The sequence below is a fragment of the Garra rufa genome, unplaced genomic scaffold (genome assembly GCF_049309525.1).
Source record: "Garra rufa unplaced genomic scaffold, GarRuf1.0 hap1_unplaced_007, whole genome shotgun sequence".
NCBI lineage: Eukaryota > Metazoa > Chordata > Actinopteri > Cypriniformes > Cyprinidae > Garra > Garra rufa.
Window position 1 is genome coordinate 893,500 of NW_027394282.1, and position 16,544 is coordinate 910,043.

The window sequence follows — 16,544 nt, forward strand, 5'->3', positions numbered from 1 at the left end:
GACAGAATGCACAGACTTTGATTTTAATTCAAGGGGTAACTGGGAACACAGGTGCACAGAATGAGGAACTGGACTAAAGAAAAGGAACAGGACCAAAAAAGGGCACACAGAAACAGAAACAGGTCCATATTCCTGGCATATCATTCCCCTTCTGGAAGGCGCATCCTTGCTCTGATGGAACAACAGAAGGAGAAGAATGGATCCTGGGAGGAGCCAGTCTCTGTATGTCCTTGTGTCTCCTTCTCTTTCTCAGGGAACAAGGGTTGTAGTTGTAACCCGAAACAGTGATGTTAAAAATGCTAACAATGTCCTTTAATGTGTTTCAACCAAAAAACTGCACTTCCTGTGAGATCTCTTTTCAATTCATGATATACAAATGTGAAGTTCTTACATTGTAGACAGAGCAAACGCATTGTCCATATTCCTAATTATTACTTGGTCTTTTATGCATTACAGTGTCAACTAGCTATATTGTGTTGACTTTAGTGTACTATGGACAAAACATAATGCTTTAAGATGTGAAATAGAATGTTCCATTATATACATTTTGTTTGAAACTCTTTCTACACTAAGGGGATCTGTTAGGCTACTCTCTATTATGAATTTTCATGTGCCTGTCAAGGCTTCCTTTTAGACTAAAACAGTTTCCACACTGAGAGCATGAGTAAGGCTTCTCTCCAGTATGAACTCTCATGTGCTTGTTAAGGGTTCCTTTTTGATTAAAACTCTTTCCACACAGTTTGCACGAGTAAGGCTTCTCTCCAGTATGAACTCTCATGTGCTTGTTAAGGGTTCCTTTTTCACTGAAACTTTTTCCACACAGTTTGCATGAGTAAGGCTTCTCTCCTGTGTGGACTCTCATGTGTCTGTTAAGGCTTTCTTTTTGATTAAAACTCTATCCACACTGTTGGCATGTAGAAGGGTTCTCCATTGTGTGGATTTTCTGGTGGATTTTAAGGTTTCCACCTTCAGCAAAACTCTTTCCACACTGTTTGCATCTGTAAGGCTTCTCTCCAGTGTGAACTTTCATGTGTCTGTTAAGGTGTCCTTTTAGAGTGAAACTCTTTCCACACTGTTGGCAGGTGTAAGGCTTCTCTCCAGTGTGAATTCTTCCTTTTTGAGAGAAACTGTTTTCACACTGAACGCAAGAAAAATAACTCATAGTTCCTGTAGTTTGAGCTCTTTTTTGTTTAGAAGTTTTTTCAGACTCTAAAGAACAAAAAGATTTTTCTCCAGATACAAAATCATGAAGATTCTCAAACTGAACTTTCTCTTCAGTTTCATTTAGATCTTCTCTCTCCTCTTTCAGCGCTGTTAGGTCTAAAGTGGAAAAACAAAGAAATAAAAGTTAACCCCAGTTTAATGGCACAAAACATTTAATATCAAAACATGTAGATATTCAATTCAATTCAATTCAAGTTTATTTGTATAGCGCTTTTTACAATACAAATTGTTGCAGAGCAGCTGTACAAAAGTTTTAGGCAACTACAATATATTTAGTAGCTTATTAGTGGTGAATACTGTATGTTGAGTCGATGTACGTATGATATAAATATTAAATCAGTAACTGTGTAATCAAACAGATGATGAACACTAATTGCAATGGTTATGTGCTGTAATCAACTTGTAGGAAAATTATGTAGTGCTGTATGTTGTTTCAAGGCTGGCATTATCTGCGGTCCTCTGAGGGGTTGGCATCATCTCTTCTTCTGAATCCGGGCTGAATCTTGTGTAAATCCTAGTTAACACGGGATAGAAATCCCGTGGCAGAGACAGAGAAACAAAGAAATAATTAGCGTAGCTGCTGTTCCAACTTCCGACCAAACAAAAATGATGGTTTAGCCCAAGTTGAAGAATATTAATGTGCATTTGATCAGATGTAACTGAAATTACAACGTTATGAGATACATTATGTGAATGCTTGGCTAAAGAGATGAGTCTTTAATCTAGATTTAAACATAGAAAGTGTGTCTGAACCCCGAACTTTATCAGGAAGGCTATTCCAGAGTTTGGGAGCCAAATGAGAAAAGGCTCTCCCTCCTTTAGTGGACTTTGCTATCCTAGGTACAGAGTAGTCCAGAGTTTTGCGACCTTAGGGAGCGTGAGGGATTGTAGCGTAGTAGGAGACTAGTTAGGTATGCAGGAGCTAAACCATTAAGGGCCTTATAGGTAAGAAGTAAGATTTTGTAAGTGATACGGAACCTAATAGGTAGCCAGTGCAGAGACCATAAAATTGGGTTAATATGATCATATTTTCTTGACCTGGTAAGGACTCTAGCAGCTGCATTTTGGACTACCTGTAGCTTATTTATTGAAGAAGCAGGACAACCACCTAGTAGTGCATTACAGTAGTCCAGTCTAGACGTCATGAATGCATGAACTAACTTTTCTGCATCAGAAACAGGTAACATGTTCCGTAGCTTAGCAATGTTTCTAAGATGGAAGAATGCTGTTTTTGTAACATAGGAAATATGATTTTCAAAAGACAGGTTGCTGTCTAATATAACACCCAGATTTTTGACTGTAGAGGAAATAACAGTACATCCATCTAGTTGCAGGTTGCAGTTTAAGAGATTTTGTGTACTGTTTTTTGGTCCAATAAGTAATATCTCAGTCTTATCTGAATTCAACAGTAGAAAATTATTGGTCATCCAGTCTTTCACATTTTTAACACACTCTGTTAACTTTGCTAAGTTAGAGGTTTCATCTGGTCTTGTTGAAATATATAGTTGAGTATCATCAGCATAACAATGGAAACTAATCCCATATTTCCTAATAATATTACCGAGGGGTAACATGTAAATTGAAAATAGTAGGGGACCTAGGACAGATCCTTGTGGCACTCCATACTTTACTGGTGTTAGCTGCGATGACTCCCCGTTTAAATAAACAAAGTGGTAGCGATCGGACAGGTATGATCTGAACCATCCTAAAGCCTGCCCTTGAATACCTGTTTAATTTTGTAATCGATCTATGAGTATTTCATGATCTATAGTGTCGAACGCAGCACTAAGATCAAGTAAAACTAGCAATGAGACGCAGCCTTGATCTGACGCAAGTAGCAAGTCGTTTGTGATTTTTACAAGTGCAGTTCCTGTGCTATGATGGGGCCTGAAACCTGACTGAAATTCTTCAAATATATTATTATTTTGCAAGAAGGAGCACAATTGAGCAGACACAACTTTTTCTAGAATTTTAGACATAAATGGAAGATTAGAAATGGGTCTGTAATTTGCCAGTTCACTAGGGTCTAGCTGTGGTTTCTTAATAAGAGGCTTAATAACCGCTAGTTTGAATGGTTTTGGGACATGACCTAAAGATAACGATGAGTTAACAATATTAAGAAGCGGTACTTCTGCAACAGGTAACAACTCTTTTAGTAATTTAGTGGGTACAGGATCTAATAGGCATGTTGTTGGTTTAGATGTGGTGATAAATTTATTTAAATCTTTCTTTTCTATAGTTGTAAAGCACTGAAGTTTTTCTTTGGGTGTAATGACTAATGTTGAAGTATCAGTTGCTGTATTATCTATATTAGTTATTGTATTTCTAATGTTGTCTATTTTATCAGTAAAGAAATTCATAAAGACGTTACTATTAAACTGTGCAGGAATATTCAGGTCAGGAGGTGTTTGGTTATTTGTTAATCTAACCACTGTGCTAAATAAAAACCTTGGATTGTTTTGGTTTTTTTCTATGAGTTGGTGGATATACTCGGCTTTAGCAGGTTTTAAAGCCCGTCTATAGCTGGACATACTGTTTTTCCATGCAATTTTAAAAACTTCTAAGTTAGTTTTTCTCCATTTACGCTCAAGATTACGAGTTTCTTTTTTGAGAGAATGGGTATTACTGTTGTACCACGGCGCAGTACGTTTTTCTCTAACCTTTTTTAGCTTGATTGGGGCAACAGCTTCTAATGTGTTAGAGAAGATAGTGCCTATGTTACTAATCATTTTGTCTAGTTCATGTTTATTTATGGGTGCACAGAGCAGTTGAGATAAATCAGGCAGGTTATTTTTGAATCTATCTTTGGTAGCAAGAACAATAGTTCTGCCCAGACGATAACGCGGAGCCATATAGTTAACATCAGTGATACGCAGCATGCACGATACGAGGAAATGATCAGTAACATCGTCGCTTTGAGGTACGATATCTATATCAGTAAGATCAAGTCTGTGCGATATAATTAGATCTAGTGTATGATTAAAACGATGAGTGGGCCCAGTGACGTTTTGTTTGACTCCAAAAGAGTTTAACAGGTCAGTAAACGCAAGTCCTAACGCATCATTTGTATTATCAACATGAATGTTAAAATCTCCAACAACTAATGCTTTATCAAAATTAACCAATAGGTCAGAAAGGAAATCTGCAAATTCTTTTAGGAAATCTGTATATGGCCCTGGAGGTCTATCCACAGTAGCCAGAGCAAGAGATAGGAGAGGTTTATTTTGCATATCCGACAGAGTAACATTAAGTAGGAGTACTTCAAATGAATTAAACCTGTACCCTGTTTTCTGAGTAACATTGAAAATATCACTATAAATTCTTGCTACACCACCTACACGACCAATCTGACGGGGTTCATGCTTATAACAGTAGTTTGGTGGAGTAGACTCATTATAATATAATCGTTTGGTTTTAGCCAAGTTTCAGTCAAGCAGAGTACATCAAAACTGTTATCTGTGGTTATTTCATTTACAATAAGTGCTTTGGGTGCGAGTGATCTAACGTTTAGGAGCCCAAGCTTTAAAAATTGATTTTGTTCATTTATTGTGCATTTTTTTGGTCTAATCAAGATTAGATTTGTTTTTTTTTTTTTCAGAATCAGAATCAGAATGAGCTTTATTGCCAGGTATGTTTGCACATACTAGGAATTTGTTTTTGTGACAGAGCTCCACAGTGCTACAGAAAGACAGTGACAAGACGATACATATTATAAAAAGAACAATATAGAAGTATACAAGACAGACAATGTGCAAAAATAGCAAAGACATTTGAATGGAGTAAGTATGTGCTTTAAATAAATAACGGAAAAATGAATAAAGAATGTATAGTGTTGTATGTTCCACGATCAAGTGTTCATGAGATGGATTGCCTGAGGAAAGAAACTGTTTCGGTGTCTGGTCGTTCTAGTGCTCAGTGCTCTGTAGCGCCGACCGGATGGTAACAGTTCAAAAAGTGAGTGTGCTGGATGTGAGGGGTCCAGAGTAATTTTGGCAGCCCTTTTTCGTACTCTGGATAAGTACAGATCTTGAAGGGTAGGGAGGGTTGTACCAATGATTCGCTCAGCAGTCCGGACTATCCGACGTAGTCTTCTGAGATCAGAATTTGTAGCTGAGCTGAACCAGATGGTAATTGAAGTGCAGAGGACGGATTCAATGATGGCAGAGTAAAACTGTTTCAGCAGTTCCTGTGGCAGGTTGAGTTTCCTCAGCTGGCGGAGGAAGTACAGCCTCTGCTGGGCCTTTTTCACAATGGAGTCTATGTGAATGTCCCACTTCAGGTCCTGAGAGATGGTATTTCCAAGGAACCTGAATGACTCCACTGTGTTTACAGTGCTGTTCATGATGGTGAGTGGGGGGAGAGCAGGGGGGGTTTTCCTGAAGTCTATGATCATCTCCACAGTTTTGAGCGTGTTGAGCTCCAGGTTGTTATGACTGCACCAGACAGCCAGCTCTTTTACCTCCTGTCTGTAAGCAGACTCGTCACCGTCCTGAATGAGGCCGATAAGTGTGGTGTCGTCTGCAAACTTCAGGAGCTTGACAGAGGGGTCTTTGGAGGTACAGTCATTAGTGTACAGGGAGAAGAGCAGTGGGGAGAGGACACAACCCTGAGGGGCGCCAGTGCTGATAGTCCGGGTGCTGGATGAGAATTTTCCCAGCCTCACTAGCTGCTGCCTGTCTGTCAGGAAGCTGTTGATCCACTGACAGACTGATGTGGGCACAGAGAGCTGAGTTAGTTTGGGCAGGAGGAGGTTTGGGATGATAGTGTTGAAGGCTGAACTGAAGTCCACAAACAGGATCCTCGCGTAAGTCCCTGATTTGTCCAGATGCTGCAGTATGAAATGTAGACTCATGTTCACTGCATCATCTACAGACCTGTTTGCACGATAAGCAAACTGCAGGGGGTCCAGTAAGGGTCCGGTGATGTCCTTCAGATAAGCCAGAACCAGTTTCTCAAACGACTTCATGACGACAGATGTTAGCGCCACAGGTCTGTAGTCGTTAAGTCCTGTTATTTTGGGTTTCTTTGGAATGGGGATGATTTCAGAACGTTTGAGAGAGGCGGGGACTTCACACAACTCCAAAGACCTATTGAAGATCTGTGAGAAAATGGGTGCCAGCTGATCTGCACAGGTTTTCAGACAGGCTGGTGTGACACCGTCAGGGCCTGGTGCCTTTCTTCTTTTGTTCTTTTTGAAGACCTTGCGTACCTCATCTTCACTGATTTGAATGGGAGTTGCAGGAGTGGGGGAGAGGGGTGATGTTGGAGGTGTAAATGGTGTCTTTTCAAACCGACAATAGAACTCGTTCAGATCGTCTGCCAGTTGCTGATTCTGCAAAGTGCTGGGGGATGATGTCTTGTAATTGGTGATTTGTTTTAGACCTTTCCACACTGATGAAGAGTCACTGGAATGAAATTGGTTCCTTATCTTTTCGGAATAATTTCTCTTTGCCACTTTGATCTCCTTTTCCAGTGTGTATTTGGCCTCTTTATACAAGACTTTGTCCCCTTTCCTGTAAGCATCATCTTTGACATGACGAAGCTGTCTGAGTTTTGCAGTGAACCATGGTTTGTCGTTGTTGTAAGTTAAGCGAGTCCTGGTAGGAATGCATAAATCCTCACAGAAACTGATATATGAAGTAACAGTCTCTGTAAGCTCGTCCAGATCAGTAGCAGCAGCTTCAAAAACACTCCAATCAGTACATTCGAAACAGGCTTGTAAAGCCCGCTCTGTTTCGTTGGTCCATCTCTTTACAGACTTTGCTACAGGTTTAGCAGATTTAAGTTTTTGCCTGTAGGTTGGTATAAGATGAACCAGGCAGTGATCAGAAAGTCCCAAAGCTGCCCGTGAGACAGAGTGATATGCATTCCTTATTGTGGTGTAACAGTGGTCCAATATATTTCTATCTCTGGTCGGACATGTGATGTGCTGTCTGTATTTTGGCAGTTCGCGGGAGAGATTTGCTCTATTAAAATCCCCAAGAATGATTAAAACAGAGTCCGGGTGTTGTTGTTCTGTCTCTGTGATGTGATCAGCGAGTTTCTGTAACGCCAGGCTCACGTGCGCTTGCGGTGGAATGTACACACTCACGAGAATGAACGAGCAAAACTCTCGCGGCGAATAGAACGGCTTACAGTTTATGAAAAGCGCTTCAACATCAGAACAGCATATTATCTTTAACACTGTTACATCTGTACACCACCTCTCATTGATGTAAAAGCACGTCCCGCCGCCGCGCGATTTCCCCGTCGATTCTGCGTCGCGGTCTCCTCTGAACAGCTGATATCCCGGGAGATGAATCGCGCTGTCCGGTATAGCCGCGTTCAGCCAGGTTTCCGTGAAACACAGAGCAGCAGAGTGTGAGAAGTCCTTATTTGTCCGGGAGAGCAGAAGGAGTTCGTCCGTTTTGTTTGGTAGAGACCGGAGATTTGCCAAATGTATGCCTGGCAGTGTCATCCTGAATCCACGCTGACGAAGCTTCACGAGCGCGCCGGCGCGCTTCCCCCGCGTCCTGCGCGTCCTGCGCGTCCTGAAGCCTTTGGTAAGCGCCGCCGCTCCGCCAACTATGATGTTGAGCAAAACGTCCGAATAATCAAAAACCGGTAGGAGATTTTGTGGTATGTTCTGCCTAATGTTTAGCAGTTCATCCCTTGTAAAACTGATCGTGTTTGCAAAACAAAAAACAGGAAAAACGAACAAAAACACAAAAACAACTGGAGAGCTAAGCACAGAGGCTGCCATTCGCGGCGCCATCTTGCTTATTATTGTTTTTGTTATTGTTATTGCTGTATTATTTGTTCTAGATCCTGCATTAAATTTTTGTTTTGACCTCACTATTCGAGGAACAGACACAGTCTTTATAGGTTGGACAGCACCTATACTATCGTTTAAATGTGCATAAAAAAAGCCATCAACGCAACTATTTGAAGAATTGCTTACTAGTCAAATGGAGCGCAGCGTCCTGGAGATGTTGTCCGACAGGAGTTCTGCTCCGACTCTGCTGGGGTGCAGGCCATCAGCGCGGTAAAGCCTAGGGTGCTCCCAGAAAAGATTCCAATTATTAACAAAGAGCAGTTTCTGTTCTTACACCATGACAACAGCCAAAAAGTCTACTGAACCTTTCGTGTCCACGTCGATACGTGGGAAGCGGTCCTGACACGATGATTCTCGTCGCGGGCGCTGTGCTGCGTACCGTCTCGATCAGGCTCGCGAAATCCCTCTTCAGGACCTCCGTCTGCCGCACTTTGACGTCGTTCACCCCAGCGTGCAGGACGCTTGCACCGACGCTCACATCGTCCTTCAGGATGGCAGGTATCTGTGAAGAGACATCAAGAATGCGAGCATCTGGGAGACAACGAGTGTGCACTTTACCGTTAGCTAAGTTAGCACGAACGTACCGGACGATGGAGTCTCCAACGATCACAGCGTCGCGTTCCGTCTCGCGGAGGGGAGCGAAGCGGTTCCGGGTGGAGATCTCGAAGACCGGGGGCTGCGGAGGGGGAGAGGTCCTGGCTCGGGGTCTGGCTCGCACTTTCCTCTGCTGCTGCACCCAGGGTCCGTGGTGTCCCGACGCCGGAGTGAACGACATCTGGGAGGATCGCGTCCTGGGTGCGGCGGATCTGGGCAGAGAATCACACGGAGTAGAGGTTATGGGAGTGTTAGGATCGAGCTGTACACTTACCCGGAAAGATTCGAGTAAATCCTTTCGGATTCGCAGCTCAATCTGTCTCGCCTGAAGCTCCTGGATCTGCTTCTCCACTGCCTCCAGCTCCATCAGAACCGAGTGCAGCTCGAACGTGTCTTCACCTGCACTCAAAGGTAGACACAAATTCGCCATTAAAGCAAGTAACAGTGAGTAAGCAGTTAAAGTGTTTGTGATTAGAGAATAAACAAATGTATGCAAGATTAGCCGCGACCACACTGGCAAAGCTAAACGGTTATAAGCTAGCTTAGTAGCAGACTCGGGAAAACAAAAATAAAAACCAGTGATAACAAGGCGTTCCAATTGTTTTTGTTGTACCACACGACGGGTATATTCACATGTTATGAAAAACAAAAATGATGGTGTATAGAATTGTTTTTAGGTTTAAAAATAGAAAATTGTAATTTGACTCGACGGAGCTTCAACTCAAGGTGCGCGCTAGGACAAACAGGAAGTGACGATCCTGTTTTGAAAATAACCATTACATTTTCTAAAAGATACAACTCAAAAAGGAGTGTGTGTGAGGGGAATAGACATTGATGATTATGATTAAAATAAGAAACTTTAGGAATCTAAAGCGAATGGTGTGAAATAAATCTAATACAAAATATTCTATAGTTGAAATTTAAGCAAGAACCACCGGACATTATGTGTAGCGAAACTCCTTTTCAAGGAGAACATCTGGTTTACTCATCACCATCACTTATCAGTCTGTTTGAGGGGTCTGGAGCATCAGTTTCACATTGGAGTTTATCCCTGGGAGGACCAAAGAGTTTTATTTATATTCCAACTTAAACATTTTTGCAAATATTTCATTCACAGAATGGATTTCAGTGTTCGAAGAACATAATGTAAGCCATTTTTATGATTTTTATAAATTTTATAAAAGCCATGGAGATGTTTTTTGTCATCTTTAAAAGAAGTGCACGATGTGTTTTATAAGTTCAAAAACCTAAATAAAATGATGAATACCTGTTTAAGATGTTTAAGATGTACGGTGAATTATTTGTTTAGCTGTAGTAACATGTTTGTTTCAATGTTTTATATTTATGATCACCTGAAAGTATTGTGAATGTTAATTTTAATAAACATGGAGATCGTCTTAAAATAAGTGAATCAAATGTTTTATAATTTCAATAAACTTAAATGTTGAAAACTTGTTTGAGATGTACAATGAATTATTTGTTTAGCTTTAGTTACATGTTTGTTACTTTGATGATTTATAACTTCAATAAACTTAAAAATATAAAATGAACGTTGTATAATGATTTGTTTTGTTACTATGTTTTATATTTATGATTGTCTAAAAGTATTGTAAAGGTTATTTTTATAAACATGAAGATCATCTTTAAAAAAGTGAGCTATGTGTTCAATAAACTTAAATGTTGAATACATGTTTAAGATGTATGATTTGTTTTGCTATAGTGACATGTTTGTTACTTTGATGCCTTGTATAATTATATATGTATTACCATCTTTTTTAACCCTCTGGGGTCTGAGGGGCTTTGGTAACTCTACTGATGTTTTGTCCTACCCTGACATTTGTGTGTTTCCAGCACCTTAAAACATATTTATGTTTATGATTATACTTTATTCAGCACAAATTGCGCTACAATTATACGCATGCAAGCGTGATCGTACATGTTTGTGTTTTGAGAAAGCAAACATTTTTGTGAGAATAATTTTCATGTTTTTATTTTGTCTTTTGCTTGAATCACTTTTTTACGGAGCCCCTTACGTCACCTGTAGAAGAAAAATAATTAATCCGTGGGGACGGTTTTGCAATTCGTTCCCTCAGTTTATAAACCGTACTCACGAATTCTTAAACTGTTCCCTCGGTTTAACAATTCGTGCCCACGGATTAACAAATCGTGCCCACGAATTTCCAATCCGTGCGCTCAGATTTTGTAAACTGTACCCTCGAATTTTGAATCCGTACCCACAAATTCATAATCCGTGTGCACGCTTTCGCAATCCGTTCCCACAGTTTGTAAACTGCTCTCACGGATTTGTGGCCCCGCCCCCAAATTCAACCAGGACACCTGTTTAAGTGCTGGATGCATTGTTTTGCATTTATTAAACTTTATTTCTCAGTAGGCTATATGAGAATATGCAACACTGACAAAACAGAGTTTTTAGCTTTATTTTATATTAATCACCAATAGATTAGCTGCCAAAACACCATGTGTTTTATCCTATTGGTTATTAATGTAAAATAAACGCTTAAAAGAAGCCTGTTTTGTAAGTGCGGTCATGGTACCAACATAAAATAATAAGTGAAGAGCGCTGTTCAAACGGCTTTGTTTTATATAATATTTTTCAAAATATAAAATTACCTGAATTAAAAAAAAAAACGAGTTTTGGAGAGGAGAAGGTAAAAAGCAATACAAAACAAATAATGTACAGGTGATGTTACCATTCCTTTGCTCTCAAACTAAATGCAATGTAATAATAGGCCTTATTAAATAATAACATTAATAGTGCAGCATGCATCTAACTCTGGGCGAAAAGCTTATCATAATCACAAATCCGTGAGAGCAGTTAACAAACTGGGAAGGGATTGCGAAAGCGTGCGCACGGATTATGATTTTGTGGGTACGGATTCAAAATCCGAGCGTACGGTTTACAAAATCTGAGCGCACGGATTGGAAATTCGTGGGCACGGTTTGTTAATCCGTGGGCATGAATTGTTAAACCGAGGGAACAGTTTAAGAATTTGTGAGTACGGTTTATAAACTGAGGGAACGAATTGCAAAACCGTCCCCACGGATTAATTATTTTTCTTCAACAGGTGACGTAAGGGGCTCCGTACTTTTTAGGTTGAAATGTTTATATCACACATTTGTTTACTGATTTGGACATTACATTGATATAACAACATAAATGTGATTTATGATGAAATGTCTTGAGTCCTACTATAATAATTTAAATGACTTACAATATTTAATTACAAATGGAAGTGTGTTGAACTTTTTGTGTGATGGGTAGGTGTTCACTTTGTACAGTACAAAAGCTTTATAAAAATATAGTAAATAATATTTATTAAAAAAATACAGAAATGGAGAAAGTTTACTGTGATTGGGTGGGTTAAGGGATTTATACAGTTTCAAATTGACATGTCCAGGCCCGCTGACATGTCCAGGCATAATCCTTATGGTTTGGTCTGTTTAAAGACATTTTTCCCTGTACTTATTTTGCCGTTGCTGGGTCCCCATCACAATACTTACCGCTACCTAAAAACTAGTGTAAATGTTTTTCTTTGTTTTATATCACGTGTGATCACATCGTTTATATTCATTTCTTTTATATAGAAGAGAATACGACTTGGAGGACTGGATGTGTGTTTTTGTACATGATTAAGCTATACTGTTGGGCCCAAGTGTTATCATTTATATTTTTAAAACATTAAAGACTTTGTTGATATATTTCATCGTGCGGTTATGGATAAAATAAGAAACTTTGTGTTTGATGTGAAATAAATTATGGTTCAGCTAAAATATAAGCGCAAGCCAAGAGGAATAAGTTGCATTATGTTTATTAAAAGTAACTATGAAAAAAAAGTGTTTACTTTTAAAATGTTTGCAAACCCTCTCTTTCACACAGTAATCCGATCCACAGATTTCTTCAAACAGATGTAGCTACTGTGAGAAGTAATTTGGATCCTCTGCAAAAATGACATGAATGGGTGTGAGACACAGACGACCAGCTCAAATAGAGCTGTATTTTATATACAGCCAATACATGTATGGTCACTTTTACATATAAGAAGTTCAAATGGTCTGTTGTGTAACGCGAGCTCATGAAGCACGCACGGGGAGATCTGCAATGAGAGCAATGCTGAGGAGAGCCTATGAGAGCCTCACGCACGCAGACTTTTATTTTTCACCCTAGACTGTAAAAAGGTGAGGGATTTAATGATTAAATGATAGGAATTTCATTTGTAGTATTATTACTATTATTTTTATCATCATTTTATTATTTTAAATATATATATTTATACTTTATAATTGGTACTCATTTTATAGTTGTTGTTGTTGTACGGTTTTCTCGGGGCCCTAGTCAGGTCTTCCATCGCCTCTTTGTCCCATTCCCTCTCAGGAGTTTTAGTTGAGTGTATCGCGTCCATGTCTATGTATTTCAAAGCTCAGATGATCCGCAGATATGATGGGGAAGCCCTATTTATCTTTGCTGAATGCAACCTGACACCCTGCGATACAACACGGATGTGGGGCTAGACCGTAAAATCGCCGAAACATTCTTCAAAGCTTCATTCCTCACCCAACACCGGACGGTCGCGCACAGCTACTGTATTTCCTTCACCCTAATGATGAACAACACCGGATGGTCACGCAAACAGGCTATAATTCTCTAACCGGATGACATCAAACACCGGATGGTCACGCAACAACCCATAAAACCCTCAGAAGTTAATCCCGCACCTGGTAAGTGTATCGTAAATTTGCTGCAACAACCATAAACCTGTCAGAAGTTAATCCCGCACCTGGTAAGCGTCTCGTAAATCCTCTCAACAACCCATAAACCTATCATCCGTTGACATCGCACCTGCTCAATCCAGCAAAACAAGGTCAGTAGAGTTCACAAGGTCAAGATCAAACACAAGGTCATGCTCTACGTGGGTGGGCACCGTGGGAAAGGGGTGTGGGGGGGGGGAAGGTCAAAAGGTCAAAGCCATCAATATTTCATGACAGGCGGTAGTCCATTATCACTACTGACAGGGGGTGTGACAGTGATTAATAAAATTGCTCCAATACTTGAACACTGATGTCACGATACTGTGCTGGGAGGAACGACAGAAACGTAGATCAAAGGAACAGAGTTTATTAAAGTTCAAAGACACAGGGTAAGCCACACAAGGAAATAGGGAAGACAGACGTATTTTACGATAGAGACCCAACAGAGACAGAATGCACAGACTTTGATTTTAATTTATGGGGTAACTGGGGAACACGGGTGCACAGAATGACTAACTGGACTAAAGGAAAGGAACGCAACCAAAAAAGGGCACACAGAAACAAAAACAGGTCCATATTCCTGGCATATCATCCCCCTTCTGGAAGGCGCATTCTTGCACTGATGGAACAACAGGAGGAGGAGAATGGACATCCAGGAGGAAAATGATTAACAGAGTCCAAGATGGAGATGACGGAGGGAGGAGCCTTCCTCTATATGTCCTCGTCTCTCCTTCCCTTTCTCAGGGAACAAGGGTTGTAGTTGTAACCCGAAACGGTGATGTTAAAAATGCTAACAATGTCCTTTAATGTGCTTCAACCAAAATCTGCACCTTCTGTGAGATCTCTTTTCAATTCATGATACAAATGTGAAGTTTTTACATTGTAAACAGAGCAAACACATCCATATTATTCCTTACTCTTTTATGCATTACCGTGTCAACAAGCTATATTGTGTTGGACTGAGCTTAAAGTGTACTATGGACAAAACATAATGCTTTAAATTTGAATGAGAAGGTTCCATTCTATACATTTTGTTTTAAATTCACTCTACACTAAGGGGATCTGTTGGGCTTCTCTCTATTATGAATTTTCATGTGCCTTTCAAGGCTTCCTTTTAGACTAAAACTTTTCCCACACTGTTTGCATGTGTGAGGCTTCTCTCCAGTATGAACAAACATGTGCCTTTTAAGGGCTCCTTTTTCATTGAAACTCTTTCCACACAGTTTGCATGAGTAAGGCTTCTCTCCAGTGTGAATCATCATGTGTCTGTTAAGGCTTCCTTTTTCATTGAAACTCTTTTCACACCACTGGCAGGTAAAAGGGCTCTCCATGGTGTGAGTTTTCTGGTGGACTTTAAGGTTTCCACTTTGAGCGAAACTCTTTCCACATTGAGAGCATGTGTAAGGCTTCTCTCCAGTGTGAATTATCATGTGTCTGTTAAGGCTTCCTTTTGAAGTGAAAATATTTCCACACTGTTGGCAGGTAAAAGGGCTCTCCATGGTGTGAATTTTTTGGTGGACTTCAAGGTTTCCACTTAGAGTGAAACTCTTTCCACACTGTTTGGATGTGTAAGGCTTCTCTCCAGTGTGAAGTCTTATGTGTCTGTTAAGGCATCCTTTTAGGATGAAACTCTTTCCACACTGTTGGCAGGTAAGAGGCTTCTCTCCAATGTGAATCATCATGTGTCTGTTAAGGTGTCCTTTTAGGATGAAACTCTTTCCACACTGTTGGCAAGTGTACGGCTTCTCTCCAGTGTGAATACTCATATGCGTTTTAAGGCTTCCTTTTTGAGTGAAATTTTTTCCACACTGAACGCAAGAAAAATAACTCCTAGTTCCTGTAGTTTGAGCTCTTTTTTGTTTAGAAGTCTTTTCAGTCTGTAAGGAACAAAAAACCTGATCTTTCTCTTCAGATTCATTCAGATCTTCTCTCTCCTCTTTCAGCACTGTTAGGTCTAAGGTGGAAAAAAAGGAATAAAAGTTAACCCCAGTTTAGTGGCACAAAACAATTAACATCAAAACATGTAGATATGTAAAGCATGTATTCTAGAGCCTATACCAGGGTGTCCAAACCTGATCCTTCTCAGCCAGTACTGTAACAGTCACTGTCTGTCACAGGTTTTGTCAGAGTCTTCTGTTTGACATGTTCATACTTGCCACTAGAGGGAAACGTGTAGCTCAATCTGTACTAGCTAAAACAGGAAGTAGTAGAGTAAGTGATAGGTTCTGTTTGTTCTTACTGTGTTTTTTCTTAATTGAGTTTAATTAGTTATTCTGTGTTCTCTCTTGTAGAGGATGGTTAATGGCGTAGTTCTTGCTCAAATACTGTGACTACCACCGATGGACAATTGTACTGCTGAAGCCAATTATTTGGCATATATCTGAGGGTCCTTGGTGCAGACTGGACATTCAAGTTTAGGACATCAGCTTGTCATTTTCTCATATGCAGATAGGATTGGTTACTTTCGCTTCAAGGACTGCTTATGATCTCAACCTGTTTTGGACTCTGTGGACCATATCCATTCTTCTCACACATGTACTTATATGCACGGTAAATTTGTGGAATTGTATTTGAATGTAGGTGTTTTGCACTATTTGAAGAGTTGTGTCTGACCAATATATTGATTGAAAACATGCAGAAAGAAACATCAATGTTGTGTTTGGATGTATTTATTTGGCAATTTACCTCTTTCACATAAGACCAGTTTGATATTTGCAAAGAAGATGATTCCCCCCTTTTAAATTCTCGTAGCTTGACCAGTGCAAAGTAACTGGGAACATTACAGTACCCTACAGAGATTAGGCTGGCCATTATACAATTAATAATAAAAAAAATCTAGGAAATTTAATGACAGAGTTTAGGATCTACATATATCTATACACAGACTGATCTTAATGTTTCTGTACCATTTTTGTCTCCTATAGGGAATAAAATGCAACAAATTTAGAGAGAGACAAGGAAAAACTTCTTTCGTAATAAACAAATAATATTTAAACAATGTAAAACAGAAAAAAAATCTTAAATGGCTACAACAATATATATCACCCTTTCTCGTTTCGTTTGATCTCTTTAAACTAATCTTTGCCGCTTTTTTGATAATTCTTTAAGTAAACATTTGCCGGTTTGGTGATTAAATAAACTCCCC

At 39.7% G+C, this 16,544-nt stretch overlaps 1 pseudogene; it reads right to left on the minus strand.

The window, feature by feature from the left end:
* Nucleotides 1–15: 15 nt before the first annotated feature.
* On the minus strand, nt 16–16,043 carry LOC141313331 (uncharacterized; annotated as a pseudogene).
* Nucleotides 16,044–16,544: the final 501 nt, after the last annotated feature.